Genomic DNA, 9,358 nt, shown 5'->3' with positions numbered 1-9,358 from the left:
CGGGGCAGCATAAGTTGTGTGTACACACAAAACGACTGACAACAAGAATATACAATGATGTGCAATACAGATGCAATACATGACAGTGCAAAAGTAGTTTAAAATTGTAGTTTAAAATTGTGTAAGATACTGAACGGTGTTATATACATGTGCCCAGTTTACTTAATATCAACCACCATGAAATCATTCTAATTATCACACCTAGGAGCAAAAGTTAAAGTGCTAGTGCAAACAATATTATTTATATGTTTATGGACTATTAAAATTCTTACAATTAAGAACACTCAATTAACCTTGTGCAGATAAGCAAATAGACTCCTAAACACTGTTGCCCTCTTGTGGTGAAAACTGGAAGCTGCATAAATTGTTTTTAAATGAATAGTTATTTAAAAGTAGTTGGTTTTTGCTACTAAAGAAAATATTCGATGAGATCAAATTACAGGAAATGTGACAGGCCCAGCGATTCGTTGAGTCCCTTAGGAGATAAACAATCCAACCTGAAGATCCAGCGGGATTCCAGTTGTAATAGTTTTCTCAGAGCCGGCCATAGGCATAGGCAAACTAGGCAATTGCCTAGGGCATTTGATATGCCTAGGGGCATCAGCAGCTTCTGCTGATTAAAATGATATGCGGCATGCCTATATTCTATGTGTAGCATTTCATATGCAGATACAGCCACAGTCTCACAGTATATAGGCATGCTGCATATCAGTTTAATCAGCAGAAGCTGCTTGTGCATCCTAGCCACATAGCAATGCAAATAAGATGCATTTTCATAAAAAAAAAGGTGCCTGACGTTAGCATTGAGGCAAGATTTATGAGGACACATCTGTATCCAAGCAGAGGCAGAGGTCACAGTGTTAGTGGCAGTGTGAGTGCTGTGTGCATGTGAGTGTGTTGGTTGTGCAGTAGTGTTCGGAATATGTGTAAGGAGCATTATGTGTATCATGTAAAAATGCATTAATAATGTGCAACATATGTGTAAAGGGGCACTATGTGTGTCATTATGTGTATAAGGGCATTAATAATGTGCGGCATATGTGTAACAGGGTACTACTGTATGTGTGTCATTATGTGTATAGGGGCACTAATAATGTGCAGCAAATATGTAGGGGTCACTATGTGTGTCATTATGTGTATAAGGGCATTAATAATGTGTGGCATATGTGTAAGGGACATTATGTGTAAAAGGGCATTAACAAAGGTTGTCATAATGTGTAAGGTGCATTATGTTTATAAGGGCATTAATAATGTGTCTCATAAGTGTAAGGGGCATTACTGTGTGCAATTGTGTATACATGCATTACTAATATGTGGCATTATGTGTATAAGGTGCTCTATTATGTGGCGTTGCGTATAGAAAGGGCACTACTGTGTCGTCTAGTGTGAATAAAGAGCAATAGGGTGTGGTGTAATGTGAATAAGGAGCAATTCAGTGTGATGTTATGTGAATAAAGGGCTCTACTGTGAGGAGTAACGTTTATAAGGAAAAGTGATACTACTGTGGGATGTAATATGAATTACGAACACTATCACATGATCAAATGTGAATAAAGTTGCAGTAATGTGTGGCATAATTGGAAGTGGGGTTACTATTGAGTGGCCATGCCCCTTGCCAGCAAAAAAACACCCCTTTTTGGGCTGTGCGCCAAATGTGCGAACTGTTCCTATTTAAAATATAGGGGGTACAAACACCAAAATAATGACTGCTATTGGTGAGGGGTGATGGTGCTAGGAAAGAGGTGCAAGGTCAGAGGCGGAACTAGCGGTGGTGCTAGGGGGCACCAGCCAAAATCTTGCCTAGGGCATCATATTGGCTAGGGCCGGCTCTGAGTTTTCTCCCTCGGTCCCCACCACGACGTGATGGGGGTATGTGGTCAACAGCCTTATACCTCAAACTTGCCAGATTGTGTTTAAACTGGACAAAGTGTTGTGTTTAAACTGGACAAGAGGACAACAGTGTTTAGGAGTCTATTTGCTTATCTGCACAAGGTTAATTGAGTGTTCTTAATTGTAAGAATTTTAATAGTCTATAAACATATAAATAATATTGTTTGCACTAGCACTTTAACTTTTGCTCAGTGCCCAGAAACAGCTGTAGCCACTTAATACAATTTTTTTGCAAATATCTGACTCCAGTGCCGTTCATCTTTGGGAGCTATATATATATATATATATATATATAAATATATATATCTATATCCCACATGCAAGCTCCGGCACTCCTGTAGCAGCAATAGATTCCTTGCTCCGGTGCCTTACACCCGGGGGGCTACCCCAGAATACCAATGTAGAACAAATGAGGCGGCACTCAGAGTCTAATGAACAGGTGAACCTTGTATTGGCAAAAGAGTTGACGTTTCGGGGACGTGCTGAGGAAGGGGAGCACGTCTCCGAAACGTCAACTCCTTTGCCAATACAAGGTTCACCTGTTCATTAGACTCTGAGTGCCGCCTCATTTGTTCTACATAGACTTCCTGATGACAATTTAAATAAATTGAAACGTTGAAGCAAGAAGGACTAAGGTCCATTTATTTCTGAGACCAGCACGAGTGCTGCACCATGGAATGGCTATAATATATATATATATATATATATATACACACACACACACACACACACACACACATATATATATATACAGGGCCGGCAAGAGAAATCTTGGGGCCCGGTACACCAATTTCTCCGGGGCCCCCCACCCTGCCTTGACTCCCCCCCCCTTATAAAGTACAAAGTCGCTGTAAAAAAATTATATATATATATATATATATATACACACACACACACACGCACACACACACACGCACACACACATATACTGTATATATATATGTATATATATATATATATGGTCCTTGTATGGGTGGCATACAAGGACCATATACACAGATGCAGATCTGAGGGGAGGGCACCGGAGCAAGGTGAACGGAAGTCCGGAGTGCCAGGGACATTTTTTGCATATATATATATATATATATATATATTGTAACGATGTAAGGGTACAAGGTGCCGTTTCCTGGGATAAATGGCAGCCTGCAGCAGCTGAGGAACCACACAAGTCCAGTTTCCGGTACAACTGGCCCCAGCCAGTTGTTTATTAGACAGAAAATAAAACAAACAGCAAAAGAAAATACCTTGCCTGTCCGGCACTAACTAAACACAAGATGTTCCTAACTATCACTAAACAAAAAAACACAGAGTTCTCCAGTACCCTGTATAGCTCACTTGTATCAGGAAGCGTGTCTCTCACACAGAGATCCTGCAGTCTTCCCAGGCAGTCTGCACACCCTAATCAGGCCAGCAGCTCTATAACACTCTTACACAGCTGAAACCCTGATTAGCCCTCTGTGAGGCCAAAGACCCGAACTGGGCCCAATGTCTAGAACTCGCCTTATCTCTCTCTCAGAGCCTTTACCCAGCTTTTACAGCAAACTGAAAAGGTTATGACAAAACAAAAGCATTTTTCCTAGAAGTTTTCATTTTCTAAAACACGTAAGACAAGAACCTGGGACAAACATACCTGCCCTCAAACACTATCCCAGTGTTCTTGTCACATATCCCCCTCCCCTGTTTCGACCTAGGGGCCGGAACACTTGTAGCCCCCAAACAGAAGATGCGAGACAATGCATCTGCGTTGGCCAATTGTGTTCCCGGTCTATGTTCGACCGTAAACTTAAAGTCCTGCAACGCTAGAAACCATCTAGTTACACGAGCATTCTTGCCTCTATTTACATACATCCATTTTAAAGGGGCATGGTCTGTCACTAGTCTGAATTGTCTACCCAAGAGGTAATATCTCAAGGTATCTAGTGCCCACTTAATGGCCAAAGCCTCCTTTTCCACAATGGCATACCTTTTTTCATGCTCTTTGGGGTCAATTCTATTCGGCAACTAAAGAATAGCACCGGGAATTAGCTCCCGACGCTATTCAATTCTGCTACTAGTTGCCCGCAATTGTCGGGAATTCTTCTCTCATCCCCGGGGGATGAGAGAATAAACCCGACAAAAGTGCTGCCTCGCGGCCGGCGCGAGGCTGATTCTGTCGGGAATCAGCCTCGCGCCGGGTAGTTAAGTCGGAGAATGCCCGTTCTCCCGACAAAACTACCTGTTAAGTCGGCGAGAACGGGACATCGCCGACTTAACTTTAGCTGAATTGAATAGCGTCGGGAGCTAATTCCCGGCGCTATTCTTTAGTTGCCGAATAGAATTGACCCCATTGAGTTTCCTACTCAAATAAATGATAGGGTGTTCGTCCCCATCTCTGGTTTGGGACAGCACAGCACCTATCCCTACCTCTGAGGAATCTGTCTGTACCACAAATTCTTTTGAAAAATCTGGTGTTATCAACACCGGTTGTGAACACAAGGCCACTTTTAACGCTTGGAACGCTTTTTCTGCATCAGGGTTCCATTTCACCATATTTGACTGCTTCCCTTTGGTAAGGTCTGACAACGGCACCGCTGTGGTCGCAAAATTGGGAATAAACCGTCTATAGTACCCAGTAAATCCCAAAAAAGCCCTTACCTGTTTTTTATTCACTGGACGAGGCCAGTTTTGAATAGCATCAATTTTATTCAATTGGGGCCTAATCAGACCTCTGCCTATGGTGAAGCCCAAGTATTTGACCTCCTCCATTGCGAGGCAGCACTTCTTTGGGTTAGCAGTTAACCCTGCCTCTCTGATTGAGTCCAGTACTGCTTGCACTTTAACCAAATGGGACCCCCAGTTTGTACTGTGAATTACCACATCATCCAAATAGGCAGCTGCATATTTTCTATGGGGCCTCAAAATTTTATCCATCGCCCGTTGAAAGGTTGCTGGAGCCCCATGCAACCCAAAGGGTAACATCTTATACTGGTACAGCCCCTCCGGAACCGAAAAGGCTGTTTTTTCTTTGGCGCTATCAGATAAAGGTATTTGCCAGTAACCTTTGGTCAGGTCCAACGTGGTGAGAAACCTGGCTGTTCCCAGCCTTTCTACAAGCTCATCCACACGGGGCATGGGGTATGCGTCAAACTTGGACACCTCATTTAACTTACGAAAGTCATTACAGAAGCGTATGCTACCGTCGGGCTTCGGGATGAGCACTATGGGACTGGACCACTCACTGTTAGACTCCTCTATGACTCCAAGTTCTAACATGGTTTTAACTTCTTTAGAAATAGCTTCTCGCTGAGCTTCAGGTATCCTATATGGCTTTAAATGAACCCTGACCCCTGGTTCTGTGACAATGTCATGTTTTATTATGGTCGTTCGGCCAGGCAGCTCTGAAAATATCTCCCTATTTTGGATGAGAAATTCTTTAACCTGATTGTTCTGATCAGCTGATAATGTCTCTGACACCTTCACTGCGGGAAGCAACCGGGGTGAAGACACCGAAGGGCAAGGCTCCGCTGACAGAGACAACCTATCTTTCCAGGGTTTGATTAAGTTAACATGGTAGATCTGCTCTGGTTTTCTCTTTCCCGGCTGGTATACTTTGTAATTAACCTCATTCACTTTTTCCCTAATCTCAAATGGACCCTGCCATTTAGCTAGGAATTTGATTTCCACAGTGGGTACCAAAACAAGAACTCTATCTCCAGGAACAAATTCCCGTATCTTGGCACTCCGGTTATAGACCCTCTGTTGAGCACTTTGGGCCTGTTCCATGTGCTCTCTGACAACAGGTACCACGGCTGCAATCCTATCCTGCATTTGTGTTATATGTTCAGTAACGCTCCTATAAGGAGTGGGCTGTCCTTCCCACGTCTCTTTGGCAATGTCCAACAGCCCTCTGGGGTGTCTACCATACAACAAATCAAATGGAGAAAACCCCGTAGAGGACTGAGGAACTTCTCTGATGGCCATTAACAAGTAGGGCAACAAACAATCCCAGTTTTTCCCATCTCTCTCAACAACCTTTTTTAACATACTTTTTAATGTTTTATTAAACCTTTCCACCAACCCGTCAGTTTGGGGATGGTAGATGGACGTCCTGAGGTGAGTCACCTTAAATAATTTGCACAATTCTTTCATGATCCTTGACATAAATGGAGTACCTTGGTCAGTCAAAATTTCTTTTGGTATTCCCACTCTACTAAATACCTGCACCAGCTCCCTAGCTATCGCCTTGGTTGTGATAGTGCGTAAAGGGACAGCCTCAGGATATCGAGTGGCATAGTCCATAATTACCAGAATATACTGATGGCCCCGAGCAGACTTTAACAAGGGCCCCACGAGATCCATGGCTATTCTGTCAAACGGGACCTCTATAATAGGCATGGGAACTAGTGGGCTCCTAAAATGGGGTCTAGGGGCATGATACTGGCATTCAGGACAGGAAGAACAATATTCAGACACTTCTTAATAAACCCCTGGCCAAAAGAACCTTTGTAAAACTCTTTCAGTGGTTTTTTCTGCCCCTAAATGTCCTGCGGTAACGTGACTATGAGCTAAATCTAGTACCGTTCTCCGATAAGGCTGGGGAACTACCAGCTGTTCCACCAAATCCTCACCCCTTTTGACAATGTGGTACAAGAGCTCATTACAGATGGCCATGTGGGGATATGTAACCCTGTCACCTGGTACCACAGGTTCCCCATTAACAATCTTAACATTCTCTCTAGCCTTTATTAAGGTAGGATCCTTTAACTGTTCAGACGCAAACGGATCCTTCTTTACCTCCAGGTCAGGCACGCTTTCAGTTCTAACTACTATGTCTCTGTTCCCAGCAAGAGGGTCCTCACTGGACTCCCCATCTGTCACTTCCCCAGCCAAACTAGCAAAAGGCAGAGGGTCAGAAAGTTCCGAAGACACACGTACATCCCTACAATCACCGGTATGATCAACTGGCTCTTTACTTCTCACATCTGTTGATAACCGTGCTTCCCACAGTTTCCAAAAATGAGGAAAATCCCTCCCTATTATGGCCTCATGCACCAAGGTGGGGACCAGTCCCACTTTAACCATTGCTGACCCACAACAAGTTTCTATATTCACTTCAGCAGTGACATAATGTTGGGTATCCCCATGTATGCAAGTTACCCCAATAGGTATTTGCTGGACCTTTAAGGGGTTCACTAACCCAGCTTTCACGAGGGTAACTAAACTTCCTGAATCTAGCAAGGCCTCTACCCGGTTACCCTCTAAGAACACATCGCACATTTGTTTTTCCAGCTCAGGTGAAGGTACCACAGTACAGGCTAACCTAGCAAAGAAAGACATTCTGCGACATTCAAAGGCAGCATCACATTGCATGGGTTCTTTGCGTGACTGGGCAATTGGCAATAACATGACCTGGCATACCACACCTAAAACATTTAACCACACGATTATCAACCCGTTTGGGCAGCATAGACCGTTCTAGCCCCATTGGCCTGTCTCCAGGGCCAGTGTTTACAGTCTCTCCAGCCTTGCGTTCTCTTAACCGCCCAGCAACGTTTTCCCACGGAACAGTCTTACCAGTCTTTACTGAAGGGCGCTGTCGAGGATCTATGGGTTGCTGGGTGGTCATCAGTAGTTCCTCTGCTGCCAAATACCTCTCTACCATGTCCACTAATTGGTCAGCAGTACCCGGGTTTCCATGGCTCACCAACTTGCGCAGGACCATGGGCAAAGATCTCAAGTAGCGGTCCATGACGACTCTTTCAACCATCTGGGGACCAGTTAATGCCTCTGGCTGTAACCATTTTTTTGTTAGCTGAATAAGGTCGTGCATCTGGGAGCGCGGAGGCTTCTCCATGGCGTACACCCAACGGTGCACCCGTTGTGCTCGTACTGACAGCGTGACTCCCAGGCGGGCCAGGATCTCAGTCTTTAGTTTATCATAGTCCCGAGCCTCAGCAGAGCTTAAATCAAAGTAAGCTTTTTGGGGCTCACCTGACAGGAAAGGTGCCAGCAGACTGGCCCACTGTGCTTTCGGCCAGTTCTCACGCTCGGCAGTCCTTTCAAACGTGGTCAGATAGGCCTCCACATCATCAGACTCTGTCATTTTCTGCAGGAAGTGACTGGCCCGTATAGAACTAGAGCTGGTCGGAGCACTGACGGCCACATCTCCAACCCGAGCTGCAAGTCTCTGCACCACTTCTGCTAAGGCCTCTCTATCCTGACGCTGTTGCCTGTAAAGTTCGTCAACAGCTGTCTGCTGTTGTCTCCTATTTTCCTCCATTGCCACCTGCTGCTGTCTGTTGGCCTCCTACTGTAGTCTCCAATTTTCCTCCATTGCCACCTGCTGCTGTCTGTTGGCCTCCTGCTGAGCCGCTGTAGCTTGCAGCAAGGCTTTAAGCAGTTCCTCCATGTCGACAGATTTTTCAGGCGGCTTTGTAGCTGCTTTCACCCAGGACATATATCAAACCCTCGGGGTGAGTCTCAGCAACTTCACACTGTGCTGTATCTGCATAAACCACCGTTTTCTGCAGGCCTCATAGAGCTGCTGCTTTCACTTATGCGCAGAGCGGCATGCTCGCATTCTCCACCAAGTTGTAACGCTGTAAGGGTACAAGGTGCCGTTTCCTGGGATAAATGGCAGCCTGCAGCAGCTGAGGAACCACACAAGTCCAGTTTCCGGTACAACTGGCCCCAGCCAGTTGTTTATTAGACAGAAAATAAAACAAACAGCAAAAGAAAATACCTTGCCTGTCCGGCACTAACTAAACACAAGATGTTCCTAACTATCACTAAACAAAAAAACACAGAGTTCTCCAGTACCCTGTATAGCTCACTTGTATCAGGAAGCGTGTCTCTCACACAGAGATCCTGCAGTCTTCCCAGGCAGTCTGCACACCCTAATCAGGCCAGCAGCTCTATAACACTCTTACACAGCTGAAACCCTGATTAGCCCTCTGTGAGGCCAAAGACCCGAACTGGGCCCAATGTCTAGAACTCGCCTTATCTCTCTGTCAGAGCCTTTACCCAGCTTTTACAGCAAACTGAAAAGGTTATGACAAAACAAAAGCATTTTTCCTAGAATTTTTCATTTTCTAAAACATGTAAGACAAGAACCTGGGACAAACATACCTGCCCTCAAACACTATCCCAGTGTTCTTGTCACAATATATATATACATACACACACACACACACACACACACACACACACACACACACACACACACACACACACACATAGAACTCACCATACACACATTTATATAGAATAATATGGCAGTACCTTGACATAGTATACAGTATGACAGGCTGTGAGGGTGCCATCCAGGCACGTAGGGAGCAGGGTTGGACAGAGGTAGTGCTGCGGGCAGCTGCTATAAGGAGCCCTGACTCACACAGTCAGTGTAGCCTGTGTTTGCTGCTCTGCTGCCCGGCTCTTCAGCGGCAGCAGATCGTCAAACAGGGACGGGGCGGCAGAGAGGCATGCCGCA

This window comes from Pseudophryne corroboree, chromosome 7 (assembly GCF_028390025.1).
Source record: "Pseudophryne corroboree isolate aPseCor3 chromosome 7, aPseCor3.hap2, whole genome shotgun sequence".
NCBI lineage: Eukaryota > Metazoa > Chordata > Amphibia > Anura > Myobatrachidae > Pseudophryne > Pseudophryne corroboree.
The sequence above is the reverse complement of the archived record's forward strand: the minus strand, read 5'-3'. Positions refer to the sequence as shown.